Raw genomic sequence first — 13835 nt, 5'->3', positions numbered from 1 at the left:
TGGAAAAAATAGGCAGGATACCTAAATAGACATTTCTCCAAAGAAGACATACAGATAGCCAATAGGCACATGAAAAGATGTTCAACATTGCTAATTATTAGAGAAATTCAAATCAAAACTACAATGAGATATCACCTCACACTGGTCAGAACAGCCATCATTAAAAAGTTTACAAATAACAAATGTTGGAGAGGGTGTGGAGAAAAGGGAACCCTCTTGCACTGTTGGTGGGAATGTAAGTTGGTGCAGCCACTATGGAAAACAGTATGGAGGTTCCTCAAAAAACCAAAAATAGAATTACCATATGATCCAGCAATCCCACTCCTGGGCATATATCCAGAGAAAGCTATAATGCAAGAAGATACATGCACCCTTATGTTTATAGCAGCACTATTCGCAGTAGCCAAGACATGGAAACAACCTAAATGTCCATCGACCAATGAATGGATAAAGATTTGGTATATATATACAATGGAATACTACTCAGCCATAAAAAAGAATGAAATAATGCCATTTGCAGCAACATGGGTGGAACTAGAGGTTATCATACTAAGTGAAGTAAATCAGAAAGAGAAGGACAAATACCATATGATATCATTTATATGTGGAATCTAAAATATGACACAAATGAACCTATCTGTGAAAGAGAAACAGACTCATAGACACAGAGAACAGACTTGTGGTTGCCAAGGGGGAGGCGGGGAGGGGGAGTGGACTGGGAGTTTGGGGTTAGCAGATGCAAACTATTACATATAGAATGGATAAACAACAAGGTCCTACTGTATAGCACAAAGAACTATATTCAATATCCTGAGATAAACCATAAGGAAAAGAATATAAAAAAGGATGTATATATATATGTATAACTGAATCACTTTGCTATACAGCTGAAATGAACACAACATTGTAAATCAACTACACTTCAATAAAAAAATGAATTAAAAAAATTAAAAATAAAATACAATAAGTCCCCTACATATGCACGAGTTCCATTCTGAGAGCACGTTTGTAAGTCCAATTTATTTGTAAGCTCAACAAAGTTAGCCTAGGTAGCCAACTAACACAATCGGCTATATAGTACTGTACTGTAATAGGTTTATAATACTTTTCACACAAATAATACATAAAAAACAAACAAAAAATAAAGAAAACACTTTTAATCTTACAGTACAGTACCTTGAAAAGTACAGTAGTACAGTACAACAGCTGGCATACAGGGGCTGGCATCGAGTGAACAGGCAAGAAGAGTTACTGACGGGAGGAGGGAGAGGAGGTGGGAGATGGTAGAGCTGAAGGATCGTCAGTAATAGGAGACGGAGGGCAAGCTGCAATTTCACTCACGCCTGACGTTGATGGCAGAGGTTCTGGCTCCTTGCTGGATTCAATTCTATCTACCCTCTTGAAAAAACGATCCAGTGATGTCTGGGTAGTACTGTAGCAGCTACATCACCGCTGCTTTTACGCTTGCTTCCAGACATCCTGGGCTTGAAATTAAAATACTGTACTACTGTACTCTACACAGTACACAAAAGCAGAACCACTTATAGAGGATGCATGCATGTGACAATGTACGCCAGACACATGAACTAACTTACATGATTGGACATGCAAATGCAGATTCACATCTTTGAAAATTTGCAACTTGAAGGTTTGTATGTAGGGGACTTACTGTAAATAAAATAAAAATAAACACTAGTATTATATGGTAAAAAAAAATACTTTCAAGGTCCATCCATGTTGACAAATGACAGGATTTCATTCTTTTTTATGGCTGAGTAGTATTCTAGTGTATATATACTATATCTTCTTTAACCATTCATCTACTAAAGGACACTTAGGCTGCTTCCATATCTTGGCTACTGCAAATAGTGCTGCAACGAACATAGGGGTGCATATATCTTTTCGAATTAGTGTTTTTGTTTTCTTTGGGAAAATATCCAGAAGTGAAATTGCTGAATCGTATGGTACTTTTAATTTTTGAGGAAACTCCATACTGTTTTTCATAGAGACTGCATAAATTTACATTCCCACCAACAGTGTACAAGGGTTCCCTTTTCACCATATCCTTGTCAACACTTTTTTTTTGTTGATAATAGCCATTCTGACAGGTGTGAGGTGATATCTCATTGTGGCTTTGATTTGCATTTCCCTCGTGATTAGTGATGCTGAGCATCTTTTCATGTGTCTGTTGGCCATCTGTGTGTCTTCTTGGGAAAATGTCTATTCAGGTCTTCCAGGTTAGAGGTTTTCCATTATTATCTATTCAAATAAGTTCTCTGCCCCCTTCTTTCTCTCTTCTCCTTCTGGGACCCCTATAATGTGAATGTTAGTATCCTTGATGTTGTCCCAGAGGTCTCTTAAACTATCCTCATTTTTTTAAATTCTTTTTTTCTTTTTTCTGTTGAGCTTGGGTAGTTTCCACTACTCTGTCTTCCAGTTCACTGATACGTTCCTCTGTATCATCTAATCTACTGTTAATTCCTTCAAGTGTATTTTTTATTTCATTTATTGTATTCTTCAACTCTGTTGAGTTCTTCTTTATATTTTCTAACTCTTCATTAAACTTCTCACTGTGTTTATCCATTCTTCTCCCGAGTTCATTCAGTATCTATGTGATCATTACTTTCAACTATTTATAGGGTAGATTATCTCCACTTTGCTTAGCTCTTTTTCTGGGGTTTTATCTTGTTCCTTTATTTGGAACATATTCCTCTGTTGCCTCATTTTGCCCAATTCTCTGTTTTTATTTCTATGTATTAGGGAAGTTGGTTACGTTTCTCGATCTTGGAGAAGTGGCCTTATGTAGGAGACAGGCTATGGGGCCCAGCAGCACACTCCCGTCTGGTCACCAGAGTTATATGCTCTAGAGTGTCCCCTCTGTGAGCTGTATGGGCCCTTCTGTTGTGGCAGGGCTGACCACTGTGGGTGCACTGGTAGTCAGGGCTGGCCCCTGGCCCACTTGGTTGCCAGGCCCTGCCCCGTGCAGAGGCTGCCAGCCCACTGGTGGGCAGGCAGGGCCAGTCCCAGCGTGGCTGGCCGTGCAGCCTGGGGTGTCCCAGGGCTGTCCAATGGGGTGTCCCATTGGTTGGCAGGGCCAGGTCTCTAGGGGGCTGGCTGCAGGGATTGGGGGCCCTGAGGCTGGTGCTGGCCCACTGGTGGGCGGGTAAGCCTCCGGTGCTAAAAGGCTAGGGGGAGGACTCCAAACTGGTGCTTGCCAGCAACAGTGTCCTTGAGGTACAACACTGCTCCCAAAAATAGCTGCTGCCAGCATCTATGTCCCCATAGGGAGTCCCAGTTACCTCCTGCCTATCCAGGAGGCTCTCCAAGATCAGCAAGTGGGTCTGACCCAGGTTCCTAACAAATTACTGCCTCCAACCGAGGTCTTGGAGTGTGTGAAATTTCACATGAGCCCTTTAAGAGTAGAGTCTTTGTTTCCTCCAGCCCTGCCGAATGCAAGCCCTGCTGGCCTTCAAAAGCTGACATTCTGCGGGCTCATCTTCCCAGTGCAGGACCCCTAGGCTGAGGAACCTGATATGGGGCTCAGACCCCTCACTCCCTGGGGAGACCCTCTGCAATTATAATTATCTACCATTTGTGGGTTGCACACCCAGGTGTGTAGGTCTTGACTATATCTCGTCTCCACCTCTCCTACCCATCTCGTAGGTTCCTTCTTTACAGCTTTAGTTGTGGAAAATCTTTTCTGCTAGTCCTCAGGTCGTTCTTAGCGATAGTTGCTCTATAAGTAGCTGTAATTCGGTGTGCCTGTGGGAGGAGGTGAGCTCAGCGTCTTCCTACTCTGCCATCTTGGCCACTCCCCTCTCATCAAACTTTTAAGTATTTATGCATCCCTAAACTTTATATAAATGGTATTTCATTAAACGTATTTCTGCCACTTTTTAAATTTGTTATGGATTGAACTGTGTCCCCCCCAAGAAAAGATTGTGTCTTGAGCCTTAACCTTCAGTATTACAGAATGTGACCTTTTTTGGAGGTAATGTCTTCGTAGAGGTAATCAAGTTAACATGAAGTCAATCGAGTGGGATTCAGCCATAAAAAAGAATGAAATAATGCCATTTGCAGCAACATGGATGAACCTAGAGATTACCATACTAACTGAAGTAACTCAGACAGAGAAAGACAAATGCCATATGATATCACTCATATGTGGAATCTAATTTTTTTTTTTTTTTTTTTGCCTGTACTGGGTCTTTGTTGCTGCGTGCGGGCTTTCTTTAGTTGTAGCGAGCGGGGATTACTCTTCGTTGCTGTGCACGGGCTTCTCATTGTGGTGCCTTCTCTTGTTGTGGGGCACGGGCTCTAGGTGCACGGGCTTCAGTAGTTGTGGCACCCGGGCTCAGTAGTTGTGGCACACGGGCTTAGTTGCTCCATGGCATGTGGGATCTTCCCGGACCAGGGCTCAAACCCATGTCCCCTGCATTGGCAGGCAGATTCTTAACAACTGTGCCACCAGGAAAGCCCCTGGAATCTAATTTTTTTTAAAATGATACAAATGAACTTATTTACAAAACAGAAACAGACTTACAAATATCAAAAACAAACTTATGGTTACCAAAGGGGAAATGATCTTCCAACAAACAAAAGTCCAGGACCAGATGGCTTCACAGGTGAATTCTATCAAACATTTAGAGAAGAGCTAACACCTATCCTTCTCAAACTCTTCCAAAAAATTGCAGAGGAAGGCACACTCCCAAACTCATTCTATGAGGCCACCATCACCCTGGTACCAAAACCAGACAAAGACACTACAAAGAAAGAAAATTACAGACCGATATCACTGATGAATATAGATACAAAAATCCTCAACAAAATACTAGCAAACAGAATCCAACAACACATTAAAAGGATCATACACCACGATCAAGTGGGATTTATCCCAGGGATGCAAGGATTCTTCGATATATGCAAATCAATCAATGTGATACACCATATTAACAAATTGAAGAAGAAAAACCATATGATCATCTCAATAGATGCAGAAAAAGCTTTTGACAAAATTCAACACCCATTTCTGATAAAAACTCTCCAGAAAGTGGGCATAGAGGGAACCTACCTCAACATAATAAAGGCCATATATGACAAACCCACAGCAAACATCATTCTCAATGGTGAAAAACTGAAAGCATTTCCTCTAAGATCAGGAACAAGACAAGGATGTCCACTCTCACCACTATTATTCAACATAGTTCTGGAAGTCTTAGCCACGGCAATCAGAGAAGAAAAAGAAATAAAAGGAATACAAATTGGAAAAGAAGAAGTAAAACTGTCACTGTTTGCGGATGACATGATATTATACATAGAGAATCCTAAAACTGCCACCAGAAAACTGCTAGAGCTAATTAATGAATATGGTAAAGTTGCAGGATACAAAATTAATGCACAGAAATTTCTTGCATTCCTATACACTAATGATGAAAAATCTGAAAGAGACATTATGGAAACACTCCCATTTACCATTGCAACAAAAAGAATAAAATACCTAGGAATAAACCTACCTAGGGAGACAAAGGACCTGTATGCAGAAAACTATAAGACACTGATGAAGAAAATTAAAGATGATACAAACATATGGAGAGATATACCATGTTCTTGGATTGGAAGAATCAACATTGTGAAAATGAGTATACTACCCAAAGCAATCTACAGATTCAATGCAATCCCTATCAAATTACCAATGGCATTTTTTACGGAACTAGAACAAATCATCTTAAAATTTGTATGGAGACACAAAAGACCCCGAATAGCCAAAGCAGTCTTGAGGGAAAAAAACGGAGCTGGAGGAATCAGACTCCCTGACTTCAGACTATACTACAAAGCTACAGTAATCAAGACAATATGGTACTGGCACAAAAACAGAAACATAGATCAATGGAACAAGATAGAAAGCCCAGAGATAAACCCACGCACCTATGGTCAACTAATCTATGACAAAGGAGGCAAAGATATACAATGGAGAAAAGACAGTCTCTTCAATAAGTGGTGCTGGGAAAACTGGACAGCTACATGTAAAAGAATGAAATTAGAATACTCCCTAACACCATACACAAAAATAAACTCAAAATGGATTCGAGACCTAAATGTAAGACCGGACACTATAAAACTCTTAGAGGAAAACATAGGAAGAACACTCTTTGACATAAATCACAGCAAGATCTTTTTTGATCCATCTCCTAGAGTAATGGAAATAAAAACAAAAATAAACAAATGGGACCTAATGAAACTTAAAAGCTTTTGCACAGCAAAGGAAACCATAAACAAGACGAAAAGACAACCCTCAGAATGGGAGAAAATATTTGCAAACGAATCAACGGACAAAGGATTAATCTCCAAAATATATAAACAGCTCATTCAGCTCAATATTAAAGAAACAAACACCCCAATCCAAAAATGGGCAGAAGACCTAAATAGACATTTCTCCAAAGAAGACATACAGACGGCCACGAAGCACATGAAAAGATGCTCAACATCACTAATTATTAGAGAAATGCAAATCAAAACTACAATGAGGTATCACCTCACACCAGTTAGAATGGGCATCATCAGAAAATCTACAAACAGCAAATGCTGGAGAGGGTGTGGAGAAAAGGGAAACCTCTTGCACTGTTGGTGGGAATGTAAATTGATACAGCCACTATGGAGAACAATATGGAGGTTCCTTAAAAAACTAAAAATAGAATTACCATATGACCCAGCAATCCCACTACTGGGCATATACCCAGAGAAAACCGTAATTCAAAAAGACACATGCACCCGAATGTTCATTGCAGCACTATTTACAATAGCCAGGTCATGGAAGCAACCTAAATGCCCATCAACAGACGAATGGATAAAGAAGAAGTGGTACATATATACAATGGAATATTACTCAGCCATAAAAAGGAATGAAATTGAGTCATTTGTTGAGACGTGGATGAATCTAGAGACTGTCATACAGAGTGAAGTAAGTCAGAAAGAGAAAAACAAATATCGTATATTAATGCATGTATGTGGAACCTAGAAAAATGGTACAGATGAGCCGGTTTGCAGGGCAGAAGTTGAGACACAGATGTAGAGAACGGACATATGGACACCAAGGGGGGAAAACTGCGGTGGGGTGGGGATGGTGGTGTGCTGAATTGGGCGATTGGGATTGACATGTATACACTGATGTGTATAAAATTGATGACTAATAAGAACCTGCAGTATAAAAAAACAAACAAACAAAAACAACTAATACTAAACTTTCATTGGGTTATTTGTATGGAAATATGTTAATATAAATGTTTCAGACATTACATGAAATTTCTAAAAATCTTATATGTTCTGTTATAATGTTACAAGTCATAATCCTAGTTATTACTTTAAAATGTATATCTCAGAAATAACTAATTTTCTTGTCAACTGCATTATTATGAACTTTCATCAAATTTTTAACTGTGGTCACTTTTAAGTCTTTTGTCATTTACAGACAGTTCTGTGTGTACTCTGATGCTTTTGCAAATATGTTCCTATAAAAGGGTTTCATCTTTAAGAAATTCATGGAAAAGACTCTGACAAGTACAGGTTTCTGGTAACTGACTGTACTGCTGAACTGAATGAATAAGCAGAACTGAATTTTCAGAACTCTAATGAAAAACTGATGAACTCATAAAAGTGCTAACAAAAGATCAAGATGAAAAAAAAAATTAATTACATGGGACTGAGTGAACTGATGAGGATGAGTATAATTTTGTGACTTTCTGTCTGAATTAAAAAAAAAAAATCCAACAAGGACTCAGAGGCAAAGAATATACAAATCAATTTTCACTGCAAAGTAAAGGAGCTGTTACAGTGGAGGATTACTGGACTGAATGTCAGTATTATGACATAGTATGAGTGTGTTTCATGTTTGGTAATTGCAATCATTGTTGCTTTTGTTGTGGTCATCCATGTACAATATTTGGTGTCAGTCTACTTATCTCTTGTAAAAATAAAATACAGTGTGTGTTTGTGAAAAAAAAAATGATACAAATGAACTTATTTACAAAACAGAAACAGACTTACAAATATCAAAACCAAACTTATGGTTACCAAAGGGGAAATTGAGGGGGGGTGGATAAATCAGGAGCTTGGGCTGAACATACACACACTGTATATGTATAAGTATATCATATACATATACTATGTATAAGATAACCAACAAGGACCTACTGTATAGCACAGGGAACTCTACTCAATATTCTGCCACCTATATGAGAAAGGAATCTAAAAAAGAATGAATATATGTATGTATGTGTGTATATATATATATATATAACTGAATCACTTTGCTCTACGCCTGAAACTAACACAAAATTGTAAATCAACTATACTCCAATAAAATTAAAATTAAAAAAAATTATTTTTTAATCCCTTCCTTTTCAATGCAATGTCTACTCTAACCAACACCTCTTGTCAACACTCTCTGAACCAAAAGCAACAGTATCTTAGCTGGGGAAGAGGCAAAATATAGTGGTTTTGAGAGCAGAGCCTGGTCCTTGGAGTCAGACAGACATGAATTCAAATTTCAGTTCTGCCACTTATGTGACCTTCATTTAACCTCTCTATCCCTGAGTTTCCTCCGTTGTCAAATAGTATAATACCTACCTCACAGAGAGGCTGTCAAGATTAAAAATAATGTAGCAAGGCATTTAGCTTACTGCTTCCACTAGATGGTCTCTGCCTTAATTCATCCAACAATTAATTGCCAGGACAATCTGCCTCAAATAAGCACTCATCGCATCAGTCTATAGCTTCAGGGATCTCTTAATGACTACCAAATCAAAGGTAAACTCCTTAACTTGATATTCAGCTCTTACTGTCCACCGTTTGCTTACCTCCAAGACCCCCTCCACTCCTTCCTATTCAACATCACCTCTGGTTATTACCTTCTCCAGGCAAATCACCTCTGTGCCACCATTAAATGTACTAATTCTGAAATGTGGACACAAGCATCGGAGATCTAGGGAACTTCTAAGCAATCACCTGGTCCAAACTCTTCATTTCACAAATCAGAAAATAAAAATCCAGACAGGCTAAGTGATTTGACAACAAAATTATTATCAATCAGTACAAAAACCTGGTTTTTGGATTTCTACTCTAAATGTTCTTTTCAGCATTTTTTCCCACTTTCTCTCTAGCAACTTCAGGAACCATGCAAAACTCACTTAAAAAAAAAAAAAAAGGCCCTCCATTTACAATTTACTCCATAACCTCTCAGAATGTAGGCATAAAGTTTATGTTTTGGTTTATTCAACATGATGCCAAAACATATGACTGACTCAGTCAACAAATAAGGGAAGAAAATCAATGAAGCCAATTATTTGCCTTGTATAGACCAAATCAACTAAATATTTTAACACGGACTAGTTACTATTTTTGGAATCTGCCTTGTTAGAACTTAGATTACTAATTACCTTATTTTAGGTGGTTATCTTTTCTTTCCAACTAGATTACAAGTCTCTTGAAAATAGGAATTTTGTTTTATTCACCTTTGAATTCCCCACTGCCCTGTCAAGGTATCTTGCTCCTTTTTTCATGAATTGTGTAAATAACTGTTAATTTACTGTATTAAAGATGCATTATTTTCCGTACTGTTGAGTTTTATTACCTTTGCAATCTTTCTTATCTAGCCCACTTTGTTATAGTCTTATTTACCCACTTTGTTTTATACTGATGTATTTTCCCATTCAATGGCATAAAAATGAAAAAGATGATTCTCAGTGACTATGTGTTTTAATTTTATTCACATATGCCTATGTATCATACAAATATTTTACATATGTGTACTTTATATCTCCAATCACACAATATATATCTTTTTTTTAAAACGCCATTAGAGGGGCTTCCCTGGTGGCGCAGTGGTTGAGAATCTGCCTGCTAATGCAGGGGACACGGGTTCGAGCCCTGGTCTGGGAAGATCCCACATGCCGCGGAGCAACTAGGCCCGTGAGCCACAACTACTGAGCCTGCGCGTCTGGAGCCTGTGTTCCGCAACAAGAGAGGCCACGATAGTGAGAGGCCCGCGCACCGCAATGAAGAGTGGCCCCCGCTTGCCGCAGCTGGAGGAAGCCCTCGCACAGAAACGAAGACCCAACACAGCCAAATAAATAAATAAATAAATAAATAAACGTGCTAATAATTTTAAAAAAAAAGGCAATATTTATAAAAAAAAAAAAAAACGCCATTAGAGTGGGAGTGTGGGCCCTAATCCAATATGACTGGCATACGTATAAAAAGGGGAAAATTCAGATGCAGAGCCACACACACAGGGAGAACACCACGTGAAGACTGGAGTTATGTTGCCACCAGTCAAAGAACAACCAGATGCTCAGAGAAAGCCCTGGAACAGATCCTTCCCAGCAGCTTCGGAGGGAGCATGACCCTTCCAACAGCTTGATCTTGGACTTCTGGCCTCCCGAACTGTGAAAGAATGTACTTGTTGTTTAAGCCACCCAGTCTGTGGTACTTTGTTATGGCAGTCCCAGGAAATGAATACATCATTCAATAATATATTCTTGAAATTCACTTGTTAATGAATGAAGCTGAGGTTTATTCATTTTCTCTGCCATGCTCCGTTACGTGACGTAACACCATTTATCCATTTTACTCTGCAAAGCTATATGGCTCACTTACAGGTTTTTTGACATGGCAAATGGTGCTGCCCTGAACCTCCTGAATGGTGGATCCTATAGGGAACTGCCATTTGGGTCTAGAAGGCAGATGCAAGTCTTGACTGGGTAGCAACAGTCAGAGCAATAACATACTCAGCAAGATAACCCTGATTGCTATCCCCTGTGCCAATATAGTGGGTGTAAAATGGTATTTCATAGTGTCTTCAATTTGCCTTTTCCTTATTCCTAATGAAGTTAGGCATTTTTCTATGTTTACTGACAATGTAGGTTTTCTCTTTTGCAAAACACCTGGTTGTACTTTCCTTGTCTTTTTTCTTATTTATTTCCAGGAGTTCTTTATGTACTCTGGACTCTAATCCTACGTTGGCTGTGTGCTGCAAGTATCTTCTTCTGTTTTGCAACTTTTCACCTTATTTATAGCATCCTTTGAGGAACATAAATTTTCTTGTCTTTTTTTCTTTTAAATGGACTTATTTTGGGGGGGCAGTTTTAGGTTCATGGCAAAATTATGAAGCAGAAAGTACAGAGAGTTTCTCATATACTGCCGGCTCCCCACACAGGCACAGCTCCCCCACTGCCAACGTCCTCCACCAAGATGGTATATTTGTTACCATTGATTTACCTACACTGACACATCATTATCAGCTTTCATTCTAATGTAGTGGAATTTATTCATCTTTTTCTTAACAGTTAGTGCTCTCAAGAAATTCTTTGCACCCCAAGGTCACAAAGATATACTCCTATATACCTTTCTTAAGGGTTTATATTCTGCCTGTTAATGGACCTGGAATCGATTTTTGACACTGCTGTGTAGCAGGAATCTAAAATGGGCAAGAGAACCTGCCCTGCTATTCTCACAGGGTTATTGTGAAGATCAGAAGAGAAAATGTGTGTGAAAGGGCACTGAGAACTGTCACTGTACAAATCCGGGTGCCTATGATGTTAATTTGATGCGGGATGAGAAAACCATTTAAGAGATGGTTGTTTCAGCTCTTGGTTAGCTAATAAATTGGTTGCATGTTAGGCTGCCAATAGGCCAGGCAGAAACAAAACTACCTCCCCCCTTCTGAGGCTGGAGGACATGTGTGGCCTTTGCACGAAAGCAGGTTCCAGTAAAACCGCTGGGGTTTTTCTCCCCTCCACCCACACTGCACACTCCATCAGCCATCTGACATTAGCAAATGTGGTTGCCAAGAGAGCCTTGAGTCATAGAGAAAAGATTAAATTACGTTCAGGAAATCTGCTCACCAAAGCGCGTGAGTAACGAGATTCAGAAAGATGTCTGTCGAAAGCAGCAAAAAGCAAGTATGGGTACTTCTCGGGGAACCTGCTGCACCCCCTCAAAGACGGATGACTCCACCCCAGCTCCTACTCCACCTGGAGAGGCAACAAAAGCCAAGGACATGCCTGTGACACGTGAGACTGGGGACCCCAGCAACCTTAACGTACGGAAGAGATTAACAGCTCGAGGGGGAGGTGGGGCCGACTTCAGGGAACTGGGAGATTCAGATCCAAGGAGGCAGGTCTGCAGGGCTGGTTAGAGGTAGAGGGCTGAGAGCCCAGGGAGGAGGGGAGCAGGTCCACTGGGAGGTCACACTGCTGGAGGAGGCTGACAAAATCAAAAGCACCCTTTGACCTCAGAAGGTGGCATTGTTCGTGCTCCTTGAAGCACACCATGGCTGAGAGCCAGGGCTTAGGCAAGCCCTTGCCAGGTGCCTGCTACCAGGCCTGTGACACTGACCTTGTAATAGCGAAGAATAAATCTAACTCCATACTGGATGTTTTACTTTAACCTTTGTATGCTATTGCTTTTGCTACAAGTTAATAACTAAAAGAATGTTGCCTACAGCCTGAAAGATACAGAATAGCCCATTCTCAAGGCTCTGATCTTTAAAGGTATAACACTTTTCCATTCATATAGAGAGAAAAAGTTGCAGAACAGAGAATATCTTTTGCCTTGTTGGAGGTTTATACGAACACTGTAGCCAGACCTACCTGGACAGCTGCGAGAACAAAGGATTCCTTCACCACGAAGTTTGCAGCAACCAATCACACCCCCTCCCTTTTTAGTATAAAAGAGGACTGAATTCTAACTCAGGGAAGATGGTTCTTTGAGACACTAGTCCACCATCTTCTCGGTCTGCTGACTTTCCGAATGAGGTTGCTGTTCCTTGCCCCAGCAACTCGTCTCTCTATTTATTGGCCTGTCGTGCAGCAGGCAGTATGAGCTTGCACTCAGTAACGGCCTCACTGGGAGGCGACTGGAGGGAAGGAGGGATATAAAAGGGCCTCAAGGAATTGTTTGGGGATGACAGTGTGTTCAGTATCTTGACTGTGGTGGCATTTCACAGATGTACACGTGTCAAAATTCATCAAATTGTACACTTTAAATATGTCCAGTCTTGTCATTTATATCTCCATAAAGCTGTTAAAAATTACCACAGAGTGTGGTGGTAATTTTTATTACATTTGCATGTAGATAGACAGAAGAAAGACTGGAAGGGTGTCCCCCCCAGATGTTAACGGTGCTTAGTTTGGGGTTGTGGGATTAGAGAGAATTTTAATTTTCCTCTTTGTGTTTTTCTACACATTAAAAAATTTCCAAAATAGATATGTTTTACTTTTGTAGTGATGGGAAAAAAAGTGTTTACTTCAGAATAAGAGCAATCTCTAAGTCACAGGGATCTTGTGAAGACGGGCAGGAGTGGAGCCAAGGCGGCAGATGCTCCATGTGTTGGAGTATCGGAGGCAACCAGCTTCGGACAAAACAAGCCAGCCCTGGGTCACATCTCAGCTCTGCCACTTGTTTGCTGAGTGGCCTTGAGCTAGGTACTTGAACGTTTCGTGCCTCAGTTTCCCCAATTATAACATGGGGGATGACTGTAGAAGCCTGTGAAGGTGGCTGAGAGGTTCAGTGAGGTCACAGCAGTGTTCCCACAGCACGGTAGGCACTGGGTGACTAGTGGCTGCTATTCCCTTCCTGTCTTAACTTCAAGGTATTAAAAAGAATAGAACTGACTTAAGATTTAAAAAAAAAAAAAAAAGATAAAACTAAAGAGAGTTGAATGATCTCTGAAACAGAAAGTCAGTTCTGGAATTGAAAGTTTTTGAGGTTTCTCTTACCCGGTACCAGAAATTTTTCTCTCTCAACCAGCGGTAAACACCATTTGTGCCCCCCTCCCATCC

The 13835-nt window shown here is 40.1% G+C and overlaps 1 long non-coding RNA gene across 1 annotated transcript; it reads left to right on the top strand.

The window, feature by feature from the left end:
* Positions 1–11821: 11821 nt before the first annotated feature.
* LOC118894415 lies at positions 11822–13257 on the top strand. Its single transcript, XR_005019710.1, has 2 exons — positions 11822–12094; positions 12571–13257. It is a non-coding gene; the product is annotated as an uncharacterized LOC118894415 (long non-coding RNA).
* The last annotated feature ends 578 nt before the right edge of the window (positions 13258–13835 follow it).

Source organism: Balaenoptera musculus, chromosome 4 (genome assembly GCF_009873245.2).
Source record: "Balaenoptera musculus isolate JJ_BM4_2016_0621 chromosome 4, mBalMus1.pri.v3, whole genome shotgun sequence".
Taxonomy (NCBI): Eukaryota; Metazoa; Chordata; class Mammalia; order Artiodactyla; family Balaenopteridae; genus Balaenoptera; species Balaenoptera musculus.
The sequence above is the reverse complement of the archived record's forward strand: the minus strand, read 5'-3'. Positions and strand labels throughout refer to the sequence as shown.